Source organism: Bos taurus, chromosome 8 (genome assembly GCF_002263795.3).
Source record: "Bos taurus isolate L1 Dominette 01449 registration number 42190680 breed Hereford chromosome 8, ARS-UCD2.0, whole genome shotgun sequence".
Classification (NCBI taxonomy): Eukaryota; Metazoa; Chordata; class Mammalia; order Artiodactyla; family Bovidae; genus Bos; species Bos taurus.
Genome location: NC_037335.1, coordinates 40,007,851 through 40,023,656, shown reverse-complemented (window position 1 = coordinate 40,023,656; position 15,806 = coordinate 40,007,851). Strand labels below are relative to the sequence as shown.

Below are 15,806 nucleotides of genomic sequence, written 5' to 3'. Positions count from 1 at the left end.
GATGGAGACAAATCCTCTGAAAACTTGTGCCACTGAAGAGGTGCTGAATTTTCAGTTCTAGTTTTTAAAATCCTAAAGATGAACCCCAATTAATACGGTTCAGATCCAGCATTCACCTTTAGGCCAATAAACTATGACCAAGAGAAAGGATAACATTATAGGTTAGTGGTAGGTTAATCAATGTTGGGGGTTCTCAGGCTGTCATGTAGGAACATGGACACCTAAGATTTATGTGTAGATTGAGAAAGAAATCAGGAAGGAGGAAGAAGAGGTCACTAAGGATCTCCCCAATGTTGGGTTTGAAACTTAACCTTTAATTATAAAATGGCATTGACATTCCCACTTTATAGAACTGGTGTCAGAACCAGATCAAAAAAACAGACTGTGATGAATGAACTCTGCACATCCTGTAACTTCTATACAGACATGATAGTTTACCACAACAAGCATAATGGTTTACCATCATGATGTCAAAACAGAAGGGCACACCCCGGTGGCACATCTTCAGGCATCAATCCCTGGCCACACTGTGCCCCATGAAGAAGCTAGGCATATATCTTGTAGACTAATATAGCTGGATGTTCTGGCTAGAAGCACAACTCTTTTTCCCAAGTTTAAACACTGGGAGGTCTTAGAAAAAGGTACTCCTAATAGCTGTCAAAACAAAAAGTTGAAAAAGCTATCCCAAGGGTAGCATAAAGAAAGAAAGAAAGAAAGAAGGAAGGAAAACAGTAAAAAAGGAAAAGAAGGCTAAAGAAAAGGAAAAGAAAAAAGAGACATTATTGGCAAGGAGGGAAAGGAAAGAGGCAAATAAAGGAGTTTATTTCATTTATGTACAATATATTATTTATGTATATGTTATTCTTATATATAAACACATGTATATACATGTACATGTGTATATGAACAGATATATGTACAATATATATTCATAAACGTATGCCTAGATAGGGGAGCCAGATAGAGAGGTATGTAATATATTCCACGTTGGACTATAAGGAGAAAGGTTAAATTTTACATTCCCATCCCATATCATACAACTGAATAGTAAACTGCAAAATACTGCATTTATTAGTAATATAAATCAATAAGAGCAAAAGACAATGAAAGCTAAAAAAAAAAAAAAAAAAAGAATCCTCTACATGCACCGGGGATTTGTCCTTGTTCTTTCTTTCTACTTCTGACAAGGCATTTCCAAAATGCAGTCTTTCAAAAATAAAGACATACAGATGGCTAACAAACACATGAAAAGATGCTCAACATCACTCATTATCAGAGAAATGCAAATCAAAACCACTATGAGGTACCATTTCACGCCAGTCAGAATGGCTGCAATCCAAAAGTCTACAAGCAATAAATGCTGGAGAGGGTGTGGAGAAAAGGGAACCCTCTTACACTGTTAGTGGGAATGCAAACTAGTACAGCCACTATGGAGAACAGTGTGGAGATTCCTTAAAAAAACTGGAAATAGAACTGCCTTATGATCCAGCAATCCCACTGCTGGGCATACACACTGAGGAAACCAGAAGGGAAAGAGACACATGAACCCCAATGTTCATCGCAGCACTGTTTATAATAGCCAGGACATGGAAACAACCTAGATGTCCATCAGCAGATGAATGGATAAGAAAGCTGTGGTACATATACACAATGGAGTATTATTCAGCCATTAAAAAGAATACATTTGAATCAGTTCTAATGAGGTGGATGAAACTGGAGCCTATTATACAGAGTGAAGTAAGCCAGAAAGAAAAACACCAACATAGTATACTAACACATATATATGGAGTTTAGAAAGATGGTAACAATAACCCTGTATACAAGACAGCAAGAGAGACACTGATGTATAGAACAGTCTTATGGACTCTGTGGGAGAGGGAGAGGGTGGGAAGAGCTGGGAGAATGACATTGAAACATGTATACTATCATGTATGAAACGAGTGGCCAGTCCAGGTTCGATGCACGATACTGGATGCTTGGGGCTGGTGCACTGGGATGACCCAGAGGGATGGTATGGGGAGGGAGGAGGGAGGAGGGTTCAGGATGGGGAACACAGGTATACCTGTGGCGGATTCATTTTGATGTTTGGCAAAACCAATACAATATTGTAAAGTTTAAAAATAAAATAAAATAAAAATAAATAAATAAATTTAAACAGAAAAAAAAAACACAAGGATCTCGAAGAGCACTAGCCCCATGTGAGCCCAATTACTCCCTGGCTGTTTGTTACGTACTTAAGGGGACATATTAATTCTTTGATATGAAATGAGCCCTATTTTAAGAAAGGTTTAAAGCAATTTTTTTCCTGTCCTCAGAGAATTAATAATTTTTAATAACTCCTAAGACCTGTCTGACTTCTTCTCGGGAAGTGCAGATATCCTCTTATTTTACCAAATCAGGAATTCTCTGACAAGTTTCAGAACATGAATATGTTACTCTTTTTCTGTGATATTTCCATCTTCTAAAATGAACCACACAAATCAAGATAAAAGACATTGACATTTTGAAACCTCAGATATAAATTGAGTTAGTATCCAGTTAGACTTTATTCTATTTTGTGTTTCCTTTATAATCATGCTTATTAATATGTCATCCATGTATACCCCAGAGAGATAAGTTCCCATGATGTTTTTCTTTTTAAAATAAGTCATCTATATTTCTTCCATAGAGGATGTATTTTCTACTTATGACACTTAAATAATCACACAAGAGCCTTTAAGACAGAGTAAAATAAATAATTAAATTGTTAAAATGTCCATACTACCCAAAGCCATCCATAGAGTCAATCAGGGCCTGTCCAGATTTCAACGGCAATTTTTACAGAAATAGAAAAAAAAAATCTTAAAATGTATATGAAATCACAAAACACTCTAAATAGTCAAAACAATTCTGAGAAAAAAGAACAAAGCTAGAGGCATCACACATCCTGATTTCAAACTATATTATAAAAATATAGTACTCAAAACGTTATAGTATTGGCATAAAACAGACACATAAAACAGAACTGAGAGCCCAAGACTGAACCCACACATGTACAACCATCTAATATCTGACAGAGGCCCAAGAATACACAATGAGGAGAAGACAGTTTCTTCAACAGACAGTGTTGGGAAAACTGAACAGTCACATGTGAAGAATGAAAGTGAACTCCTATCTCATACCATTCACAAAAATTAACTTTAAATCGATAAAAGATGTGTAAGACCTGAAACCATAAAACTCCTAGAAGAAAACGGAAAAAGCTCCTTAACATTGGTCTTGGCAATGATTTTATGGTGTTTTTATGAATATGACACCAAAGCACAAGTAATGAAAACAAAAATAAACCAGTGGAACTACCTCAAACTAAGGGATTCCTTAGTTTGGCTCAGATGGTAAAGAATCTGCTCATAATGCAGGAGACCCAGGTTTGATTCTTGGATCAGGATGCTCCCCTAGAGATGGAAATGGCTACCCACTCCAGTATTCTTGCCTGGAGAATCCCTTGGACAGAGAACCCTGGCGGGCTATAGTCCATGGGGTCACAAATAGTTGGACACAGCTGAGTGACTAACACTTTCACTTTCACACATCAAACTAAAAAGCTCCTGCACAGAAAAAGAGAAACAATCAACAAAATGAAAAAGCAGGGCTTCCCTAGTGGCTCAGTGGTAAAGAGTCCACCTGTCAATTTAGGAAACAAGGGTTCAGTCCCTGATCTGGGAAGATTCCCCAGTGCTGTGAGGCAACTAAGCCCGTGCACACAACTACTGAGCCTGTGCTTTGGGGCACGGGAGCTGCCACTACTGAAGCCACGTGCTGCGACTACCGAACCCCACATGCCCTAGAGCCCATGCTCCACAAGAGAAGCCACCACAACTGAAGAGTAGCCCGCTTTGGTCCAACCATAGAAAAACCCATGCAGCAAAGAAGACCCAGTGCAGCCGAAAACAGATATATAAAACAATAATTTTTTTTTTAATTTAATGAAAAAGCAACTTATAGAATGGGAGAAAATATTCACAAACCACATATCTGATAAGGGGTTAATATCCAAATATATAAGGAACTCATAGAATTCAATAACAAAAAGAACAAATAATCCAATTTTAAATGGGCAAATACTCTGAATAAACATTTTTCCAAAGAAGATATTCAGATGACCATTCAGCACCTACATGAAAAGGTACTCAATGTCACTAGTCATCAGGGAAATACAAGTCAAAACCACAAGGAGATATCACCACAGACCTGTTAGGATAGCTATTATCAAAAAGACAAGAGATAACAAATGCTGAGGAGGATATAGAGAAAAAGGCACCCTCAGACATCATTGGTAGGAATGCAAACTGATGCGGCCACTATGGAAAACAGTGTGGAGGTTCCTCAAGAAATTAAAAATATAACTACCATATGATCCAGCAATCCCACTTTTGGGATGTATCCAGTAGAAATGAAATCACTCTCTAGAAAGGATATGTGTACCCCAGATTCACTGCAGCATTATTTACAATAGCCAAAATATGAAAACAGCCTAAATGTCCACCAATGGCTGACTAAAGAAAATGTGGTGTATATATGTCTATATACAATGGAATATTATTCAGCCACAAGAAAGAAAATCCTGCCACTTGTGAGAACATGGATGAATCTTGAGGGCATTACGCTAAGTGAAATAAGTCAGACAGAGAAGTACAAAGAATGTGTGATCTCACTTATATACGGAATCTTAAAAAAAACTGAACTCATATAAACAATTGTTACATGTGGGATCTAGTTCTCTGATGAGGGATCGAACGCAGGCTCCCTGGATTGGGAGTGAGGTCTTAGCCACTGGACCACCAGGGAACTCCCCAAACTTTCAGGTTTAAGATGAGTAAGTTCAGGGGATGTAATGTACAGTATGGTTAACTAGAGCTAACAAAACTTTATTGTATATTTGAAAGCTACTCAGAGAGTAAGTCTTCAAAGTTCCCACCACATACAGAAAATATTATAACTATGTATTGCAATAGATACCTAAACAAACTTGTGGTAATCATTTCACAATATATACATATATCAAATCATTACACTGTGTAACTTAACACACAACATTATGTGTCAGTTATATCTCAATAAAGCTAGGAAAAAAGAGCAAATTGTTCTCAAACTGTTAGTAAAATTAGTAAAAGTAATTTTATCTCCTTTAGTTACGGAGTAGAGTCCCCATATTTTGAAACGCCTCTCTGATCTTTCCCCAACTCTCATTCAGATTTTTACAGTGTGGATCATAAGTGTTACGAGTTTGAATTCTTTGCTGCCCCTCCTTCCAGGCCCTTCCCTCTGGAAGGCTGTACATGCCTGACCCATTCATTGGCTTCACGCCTGGTTGTGTGACTTGCTTTGGCCACTGAAATACGAGAGACAGTAATGTGCACCATTTGGGTAAAGCTTTAAGAGCCATCACATAGCTGCCATCTTCTCTTCTCCCTGACCACAAGACCAGCACTAGACTGCTCTCTTACTGTGAGTCCTAAAATGAAGACAAATTGGAGCTGAGTTGAAAAGGACCCCTGATGGATATACAGCATGAAAAAGGAATAAATGCTTGTTGTTATAAAGGTCTGAGATTTCAGGGATAATTTGTTACTGCAGCATTAACTTAACCTGACAGAAAATGATTTATAAATTATTTTATGTATTATGGTTGTAAAATATAAATACTACAATAATTGGCAAAAAAGTATAATAAGATCTCCAAACTCTCTAAGCTTCTAATTTTCTGGAAGAGTTTTTAAAAACTGAGAATAGCAACAAGAACATGCCAAGTGAGTTGGAAAATTCATGTTACAAACCAGTAATTCTTATTTTTGTCCATGGACCACACTGTTAATACTACATATATTTTAGGTCAATAGAAGGACTCCCCAGCGTGGAAGAGGTGGTGGTGATGTGTGCTCAGTCATGTCTGACTCTTTGAGACACCATGGACCACTAGCCTGCCAGGCTCCTCTGTCCATGGAATTTTCCAGGCAAGAATACTGGACTGGGTTGCCATTTTCTACTCCAGGGGATCTTCCTGACCTGGGATCACACCTGAGTCTCCCATGTCTTCTGCATTACCAGGCGGATTCTTTACCACTGAGCTATATGGGAAGTCCCACAGCTGCAGAAGTCTCTTGTCATTTTATAAGAGAAACCCTCAGAAAATATATACCAGACCAGACCGCTCAAACTGCAATCTGTGAACTTTCTTTCATCAGTCTTCAATGAGATAAGCCCAGAAATTAAGAGTGTATTTAGAAGCTCTTAGAGCAATTTGACATTATCAGAACATCCAAGCTCAAGGTTGGTCAAGCTGTCTTGTTAAGTGAGGTAAATTGTCAGACTAGTGTGGTGAGTCATATGTAGCACAAGCTGCCTACTAAGATTCATCTCCCACAGATCATACACACACACCCACACACACACACACACACACACACACACATCCTCATCCTTCACCACAGATAGTCTGAAAAGGTCTGACTGAGAACCTGCCTGGAAGTCATCAGAAGAACCATTATACTTACAGTGATAAGAAACCTAACAGAGGACCTAAAATACACAGATGCTGTAAGTAAAATTGAACTGTTCTCTTGGAAAAATCCATGTCATATTAACAATCTTCCTGACATTTTCTGTCCCACTTGAGATTTACAAAGGCAGACAGTAGAAATAACATTCCTTAATTACCCACTGTGTGTGGAACACTGTACAGTTCTTGGGTTCTGAAATACTGTCACAAAACGCGGAATACATTTTCTCTTAGAAACAGTTTTACTAATGGTGGGGAGAATCCTAGCCTATGAAGTTGACTTCACCTAAGAAGCAGCTGAACTGTATAATTTTCCATACTAATACAATGTGTGAGTCTCTAGAACAGAAATTAAGATGATAGGATAAGAAGGAGGGGAACGAAATTTTTAAACTATGCTAAATTTTTCTTTGAGATTTTCTCACCTTCTTCTATTTACCTGCTATCTCTCTAGGCCTTCCCTATTGGGATTCCCTGGTGTCTCAGATGGTAAAGAATCTGCCTGCAATGCAGGAGACCTGGGTTTGATCCCTGGGTTGGGAAGATCCCCTGGAGAAGGAAACGGCAACCCCCTCCAGTATTCTTGCCTGGAAAATCCCACGGACAGAGGAGCCTGGCAGGCTACAGTCCGTGGGGTTGCAGAGTCAGACACAACTGAGTGACTTCACTTCTTCTTGCCTTCTCAACCAACCCTCTCTCCTCTTACACTCCCCTGGTTTTCCAATTACAGCACTCATCAAAATTATTTCATTTCTTTTCCTTCAATGGTTTCTTCATCCTGCTAGAAGCATCTGTCTTTTTAGAATATGCTTATTTTAATTCTAACCTCAAAGTGAAAGTACAGGGACATGAAAAGACAATGTTTGGGAAAATAGAGGAAACTATTCTAGGTCAAGGAAGCAGGATGACTTTTGTCTGAGTCACCTTCTCCTAATCACTTTCTGCTTTTCACAATTTCCCCCCTTTTTATATTTCTTACATAGAATTCCTGAGTTTTTTTTCTTCCATAGTGACTCTCAACACTAAAAATGGAGGCAGTCATTGGTAAAAAGGAATCATTTGTACATGAGGTAAGCAGAAACAGTTTGCATGAGTGAGAACTGAGGGAGGAAATCCACAAATAGTAGGAAGAGAAGAATTTGGAACACCATAGGTGTTGAAAGCTGAAATCAGAGATCTTAGAGACAATTTAAGCTAGTATATCCCTAAAAGACAGCAAGCCCAGAACTCAGAGTCTTCAATAGGCAATGATCTTTTTGTAGCACTTAATAAAATTGTTTTGTTTTCATCATTTTTTAATTTATACCATAATCTTGGAAAGTGGTATTGATTTTCTTTTTGGGGCGGTATTGATTTTCAATATGCAACAGTGATAATTTTCTTTTAAAATGCATTCATTTGGAAAAAGAAAATTAGTTCAAAGAAAATCTTAGGTAAATAATGTAAGTGGTACAGAGATGTGGATAAGAATTATGAGGTGGTATGGAGAAGGAAATGGCAACCCACTCCAGTACTCTTGCCTGGAAAATTCCATGGTTGGAGGAGCCTGGTAGGCTACAGTCCATGGGGTCGCAAAGAATCGGACACGACTGAGGGACTTCACTTTCTTTCTTTCCATAGTTTCTTTTGGAGAAGGAATGGCAACCCACTTCAGTGCTTTGGTCTGGAGAATCCCATGGACAGAGGGGCCTGGTAGGCTGCAGTCTATGGGGCTGCAAAGAGCCAGACACAACTAAGCAACTAACACACACACACACACACATGCAGAATCTTGGAGCTGGGGAAACAGTGATCTAGCCTGAATGAACTTTACATTTGAATTTAAAACTGGTGAGATATGAATGCATGTTTGCATTCTAGGTTTGCATTCTTAAAACCTAGAAATGGTTTTAAGATAACACACAAACCTGTCTTCTGTACGTGGTATAGTTAAATTCCTCCAAACAACACAGCCCCACAGGCAGAAACTATAAAGGAATGTGGTAGCAAGGTAAGAGCTTATAAGCTTTAGTGACACATCACTTAGCAACCTCCTTTATATCTGCACACTCAACCTACAGCATTACTAGAAACTGGGCATCTTGTCACCTCTTCCTCCTATGAGACAACCCTTAGGGATTTCCCACTACTTACTGATCTTTCAGCACATATTTCTGTTTGTGGCCAGAAAAAGGATAATCCTGTAAGAATAATGCAAGAAATTTATACATGATACTGTACATATTTTTAGTCTAAATAACAATAATAAACAATAATTCAGCCAGATCCAGATTAATTCAGGTGTTGCCAATAACTATGGGAACACAGTATGTGAGAATTGTAACTATTCATGTAAACAGCATCGGCTGAGCTCAACAAAGATTCATTAAAAGCCAAAATATGTTCCAGGAACTGTGCCAAGTGTTGAAGAATCATGATCAAAAAGACTCAGTCTCCACCTCCAAGGCATCCATAGTTGTACAAATTAAATATGAGCCATGCTATATTCACGAAATTTTTCATAGTTCACAAAAGTTTTATTTCATATTACTTTACTTAATACTTACAGAAGCACTGTGATGTAAGATATTATTGTTATCCCCACATTACAGACAAGGAAACTAAAACCGTCCATTTGATTTGCCCAAGGTTATTAATAGCAGTATCAGTAAGCAATAGAGAAGTCTTGAACCCAAGAATCCTGCTTCCAAATCAGCACTTTTCCCATAATACTGCTGCTAAGTCGCGTCAGTTGTGTCCAACGCTGCGCAACCCCATAGACGGCAGCCCACCAGGCTCCCCCATCCCTGGGATTCTCCAGGCAAGAATACTGGAGTGGGTTGCCATTTCCTTCTCCAATGCAGGAAAGTGAAAAGTGAAAATGAAGTCGCTCAGTCGTGTCTGACTCTTTGCAACCCCATGGACTGCAGCCCACCAGGCTCCTCCGTCCATGGGATTTTCCAGATAAGAGTACTGGAGTGGGGTGCCATTGCCTTCTCCATTCCTATAATACCAGCTACCTGCAATTATTTCCCTCACAATTCTGCTTCTGGCTATAATGAAGTATTAACATGTACTCCTGGTGAGAACAACTTGAAAAGCCAGAAAAAATACAAAATAAAATCTATTTAAAGGCAGTAAGTCTACTGACATCATTAGAAAATTGCCTTAGCAGCCAGAACTTTAGAGTCCAAGATCAGAGATGAGGGAACCCCAAAAATGTGGCCTACCAACCAGAAAAAGAGTGTAGAAAATCAGGGAACCCAAAAGCTAGGTCTGTCAGAGTGGTACTGATAAAATTTGTAAGTTCCTACCCAGACTAATCAAGAAAAATATGAAAACACCAATTATCAATGTGAGGAGTACAACAGAGGACATCAAACAGACCTATAAGACATTAAGGATATGCTACAGACAACTATTAATGTGACAACACAGATGAAATGGACACATTCATTAAAAGACACATATCAAAAACTGATCCAAAAAGAAATATAAAACTTCAACAGCCCAACATCCATTAAAGAAACTGAATTTGTAGTTAACAATTTATACAAAGAAATTCTAGGTCCAGATGACTTCACAGGTGAATTCCAACTTTTAAGGGAAAATAATAACAATATACTTTTTGAGAACATAGAAAAGGAGGAAAAACTAAATCATTTTATAATATAAGGTCAGTATTACCCTGATTTCAAAAACAAAGACATTAAAATAGAATTACAAAACATTATCCCTCATAACACAGATGTAAAACTTAACAAATTATTAGCAAGTTTAATCTAACAATACGTATCTGTTAAATTAGATAATATATATCCACATATATTGGGAGACCCAGGTTCCATCCCTGGGTTGGGAAGATCCCCTAGAGAAGGAAATGGCAACCCACTCCAGTATCCTTGCCTGGAAAATTCCATGGACGAAGGAGCCTGGCAGGCTACAGTCCATGGGGTCACAAAAAGTCGGACACAACCGAGCAACTTCACTTTAATCCACGTATATTATCACATCTTTATCCAGTCATCTGTCAATGGACATTTAGGTTGCTTCCATGTCTTGGTTATTGTAAACAGTGCTGCAGTGAACACTGGGGTGCATGTATCTTTTTGAATTATGGTTTTCTCCAGATATATGCCCAGGAGTGGGACTGCAGGATCATATGATAGCTCTGTTTCTAGTTTTTTGAGGAGCCTTCATATGGTTCACCATAGTAGTTGTAGAAGTTTGTTAAATAAACTATAGGTTTATTCATACAGTAGCATAGCAGTTCAAAGGAATGAGGAAGATTTCTTTATAATAAGAACTACACAAAGGAGTATTGAACAGAAAAAGGAACAAGGAAAATCTCTTGTAACACTGGGTAAGCACCAGGATAAATGAAAAACAAGAGAAGCCCAGAACAGGCCTTGTAAAATGTCACCTTTGTGTAATAAAGGGAAGGAGAATGTGACTATAAACATTTCTTTCTATTTCCTACAAAGAAGCAACTATAGCATAAAGTAAACTGTAGGAGCTACCTGCTAACGGTTATATATGTTGGGAGGCAGCAGAGTAAAGGAGAGGGGAGATGAACATGAGAATTCTCTGACTGTGCTGTTTTACAGTTTGACTGAACTGTGTAAAAGTTTTACATACTTTAAAAAATTACTGAATTTTTAAAATCCAATTTCTAAAATTTGAAAATGGACTTTCCTGGTGGTCTAGTGGTTGGGATTGCAGGTTTCATCCCTGGTTGGGGAGCTAAGATCCTGCATGCTATGCCTTGCAGCCAAAAAAAATTTTCAATGAAAACAAATGGAAACCTATGGTTCTAACTGTATATCAAATTGATGGCATAATTATTTCAAGTGACTTTTTTTAATTCAATTTTTTTTATTTAGGTAAAATTCATATAATATACAATTAACCATTTAAAAATATATAGTTCAGTGGTATTTAGTGTGTTCACAATGTTGTGCTGTTTTATTATTTTTGACTCTGAGGCCATTTTCTTTGGAATTCTACCCATAGATTATTTTTTTCATTCTAGCTTTATTGAGGTATAAATTTCAGATGTATAGCATCCTGATTTAATTTACACACATCATGAAATGATGTCTATAATAACTTCAGTGAACATCCATACAGATACATTAAAGAAATAGAAAAAAATTTTCCTTATGATGAGAACTCTTAGGATTTACTCTCTTAACTACTTTCATATACAACATACAACAGTGTTAATTATACTGATCATGTTGTACTTACTTATTTTATAACTGGAAGTTTGTACCTTTTGACTACCTTCATCCAATCCCTTTTCCTCTACCCCCAGTAATCACAAATCTGATCTCTTTTTGCATGAGTTTGTTTGTTTTCGTCATATGACTGACCCATGACACTATGTTAATTCCTAGTACCCAACATAGTAATTTGATATTTCTATACATTTCAAAATGATCCCCATGATAAGAATAGCTGTCATCAGTCACCAAAGATACTACATAATTATTAACTATATTCCACATACTGTACATTTCATACCTGTGACTCATTTATTTTGTATCTTAGTTTGTACCTCTTAATCTCTTTCATCTATTTCTCTCAATCCTCCACCCCCAAAGAACCACCTGTTTATTCTCTGTGTCTATGACTCTGTTTTCTGTTTAGTTATGTTTGTTGAGAGACTTTCAAACACGAAAATTTGACCATACATCCCTTGAGGTATATGTGAAAAATGTGAAAGTGAAAGTGTTAGTCACTCAGTCATGTCTGACTCTTTGCAACCCCATGAACTTTAACCTACCAGGCTACTCTGTCCATGGAATCCTCCAGGCAACAATACTGGAGTGGGATCCCAATCCCAAGGGATCCCAATCCAGGGGATCTTCCCAACCCAGGGATCAAACCTGGGTATCCTGCACTGCAGGCGATTCTTTACTATCTGAGCCACCAGGGAAGATTTTGGTGTCAAAAGAACCACAAAGAAATCTTAAGCTGCATTCAGTGGTCTTATTATTAGAAGTAATATTGACACTTAAAAAAACTATTTTATATATAGTATGATTAGGAAATAAACACTTCAATTCATGTCTTTAGGAACTATGCTTTTCAAAGTAAAATCAAGGAAGTTTAATCCAAACTATGTAATCTTAAATTTAAATTGATTCACATCCATTAGGATACCTACTATTAAGACAACAATTATTGATGAGAATGTGGAGAAACTGGAACCCTTGTCCTTTGCTTGTTAGAATGTAAAATGGTGCAGTCAATGTAAAAACAGTATGGCAGTTTCTTAAAGTATTAAATATAGAATTACCATATGATCCAGCAATTCTACTTCTGGGTACACAACACAGAAGAATTGAAAACAGGGACTCAAACAGGTATTTATACACCCATTTTCATAGTAGTATTATTCACAATTGCCAGAAGATGGAAACAACCCAAGTGTTCATCAATGAATGAATGAATGGATAAATAATATGTGGTATATAAATACAGGGTATATATAATTCTCCCTTAAAAAGTAAGGAATTACATACCACAACATGGACGACCCTTGAGGACATTATGATAAGTGAAATAAACCAGTCAAAAAAGGAAGAGAATTTCATAGATACAGAAAGCAGAATGGTAGAAGCTGGAGGAAAAAGGAGTGGGGAGTCAGTGTTTAATGGGTTCAGAGTTTCAATTTAGGAAGATGAGAAAGCTCTGAAAAAGGATGGTGGTGATGTTTGCAGAACAATGTGGATGTACTTAATGTCACAAAGCTATACATTTAAAAATGGTTTATATGGTAAAATTTATTATGAATATTTTGCAATAATAAAAAATTATACAGGAAACATCAGTATGAACTCATTATCTATTTGTCTCTTACTATGAAATATGTATTTCTGAGTGCTATCCACTAAAAAGGGCTAGAAACATCGACAACCTAGTAGCAACAAGCCCTCCCATCATCAAGATCATTGTTTCTAAGTACTACTCTCCACTAAGAGGATCCCAGACTGTCTGGAGAAATGGCTGTGCCTAGTTCCGGGACTTCCCTGGTGGCTCAGATGGTAAAGAATCTGCCTGTAATTCAGGAGACTCGCTTTCAATCCCTGGGTCAGGATGATCCCCTGGAGAAGGAAATGGCAACCCACTGCAACATTCTTGCCTGGAAAATTCCATGGACCAAGGAGCTTGGCTACAGTCCATGGAATTGCAAAGAGTTGGACACAACTGAGCAACTTAGAGAGAGTTCCAGGGCAAGAAATGTATGGGATGATGGTCTTGAGACATTTGCTAAGCCAGAAAATAAGGACACTTTTGAAGATAAACAGTTCTGTCAAAAGGACACAGGATTCAAAATGAAGGGGCTCCCACTGACCAAAGATGGGAAAATTTGAACAAGGGAAAGAATCATGACTGTAACTGACTGCAACACATAAAACCATCCACAACATGTAAATCCACGTGTTCATAATAATACTAACAAAGAATAAGAAAACAGAACCTCATCAATCACCGTTGGATGTTGCTAGTATACCAATTTATTACCTAGAAAACCAATAAAGAGGAGAAATAAAGCATGAATCCTGCCTTTTCCATACATGGTATTTCAGGGTAACAAACAGTTGATGAGGTAGAAATCCTTTCTATGGAAGAATCTCAGCAAATGTGTTCAGAAGGAATGACAGAATGAATTACCATCAGATGCCAAAATCATATTCGAAAGGTTGTTGGTGAATTTATCACAGATGAATCAGGCTGGCAATATCAGAATCCACTTTTCAACCTTAGCATTGCTAAATATCAAATCTCCAGATCTAACTACCAGCTTAAAGGAAACAGTGGGGGTAGAGAAACGAAATAATTGCCACCATGAATAAACACATATACTAAAATTGGAACAATACAGAGAAGATTAGCATGGCCGCTATGCAAGGGTAACACACAAATTCGTGAAGTGTTCCATATTTTTTAAAAAAGGAAAAAAAGAAAGAACAAGCCAAATCCAGAATGCAAAGAATTTTGTAGGACAAATGACTGCTCAGCAAATGAGATGAGGGGCAACTGTAGAATAAAAGAGACTTTGCAAAGTTAACAACCCAGGGTAACGTGTGGACTCATTCAGACAAAGGTTTCCAGACCACTGTCCCCTCTGTTGGAACTTACCCCGTGCACCTTCTTGGTTGAAGTCTGCAGCTGTGAAGATGTGTTCTGTCTTTCCCTTGGCTTTCTTAGAGCTGAGGGACATCTCTACCTACAGCCTCTGTCTCACAGCAGCTACTGCAAAGTGACAAATAAGTGAGTCTCTCTACATCAGGCCAGTTCACACGGGTGCTCTCCTAGACTTTAAGGAGGGTCTTCTCATCCTGCCATGACCATCCCATCAGCCCAGCATCCCTGCTACCAGGAACAGAGTGGCTGAGAAGTGAAATCTGAGTCTCTTGCTGCCTGACCACACTGTCCTGCCACACTGGCGTTGATATAGTTGTACTCCAGATTGGCAAGGGACAGCTTGGGAAGCAGCCTTCTAATAGGGAGTAGGGGACAGAGCTGCACCCCCTTTTTGCTAACATGTACCCCCTTACTGGATGCAGTCTGCCTGGAGAGAGAAAACAGGACCAACATCTCTCTTCCCTTCCCTTCCTGCCATTATTCCCTTGACAAGAAAGTGTTTTTTCTAATCCCCCTGTGTCTCAACTGCCTGCTCCACTGGAGTGACAGCCACTATAGATAGAAGGTTCCGTTCCTACACTACAGGGCAATTCTGTGAGCTGGGATTTTTGATATTCTAGTGAAGAGATGAAGGAATACGGGGACATTCTTTCTCACAATAACACTCTTTCTTGCTACCTAATCCCACATATCACACAGAAGTCTAATATTAGTACATTTTTTTCTTTAAATTCCTTTGTAACAAATCCTAATCTCCCAAGCATATGAACACCTTGGCTTAGCAGGGCAAAGAACATGTGCTCAGAAATGCAAAAGAAAAAGAGCACATTAATAACATCCATATCACTACTCTTATACACACACATGCACACACATACAGACTTACTTGGAATTATACATATTTTAAGTTTTATATTTTTAGATAAAAAATAATAAATTACTGCATTCTCATTACAAAAAAACCCACCTATTGACAATAATTGACTTTTGCCATCTCAAAACATAGTTATATGTAGGTATTTACCATTTTCTCATGTAATTTAATATTCTGCTAAAATATGCTTTTCAGTCTCTACATGGTTGTCCAGTGTATTTTTACACCCTTTCTCAAACTTTTAGCCAATTCACTTTA

The 15,806-nt window shown here is 37.9% G+C and overlaps 1 pseudogene; it reads left to right on the top strand.

Annotated features, from left to right (window-relative positions):
* Positions 1-14,374: 14,374 nt before the first annotated feature.
* Positions 14,375-14,474, top strand: LOC112447964 (uncharacterized; annotated as a pseudogene).
* The last annotated feature ends 1,332 nt before the right edge of the window (positions 14,475-15,806 follow it).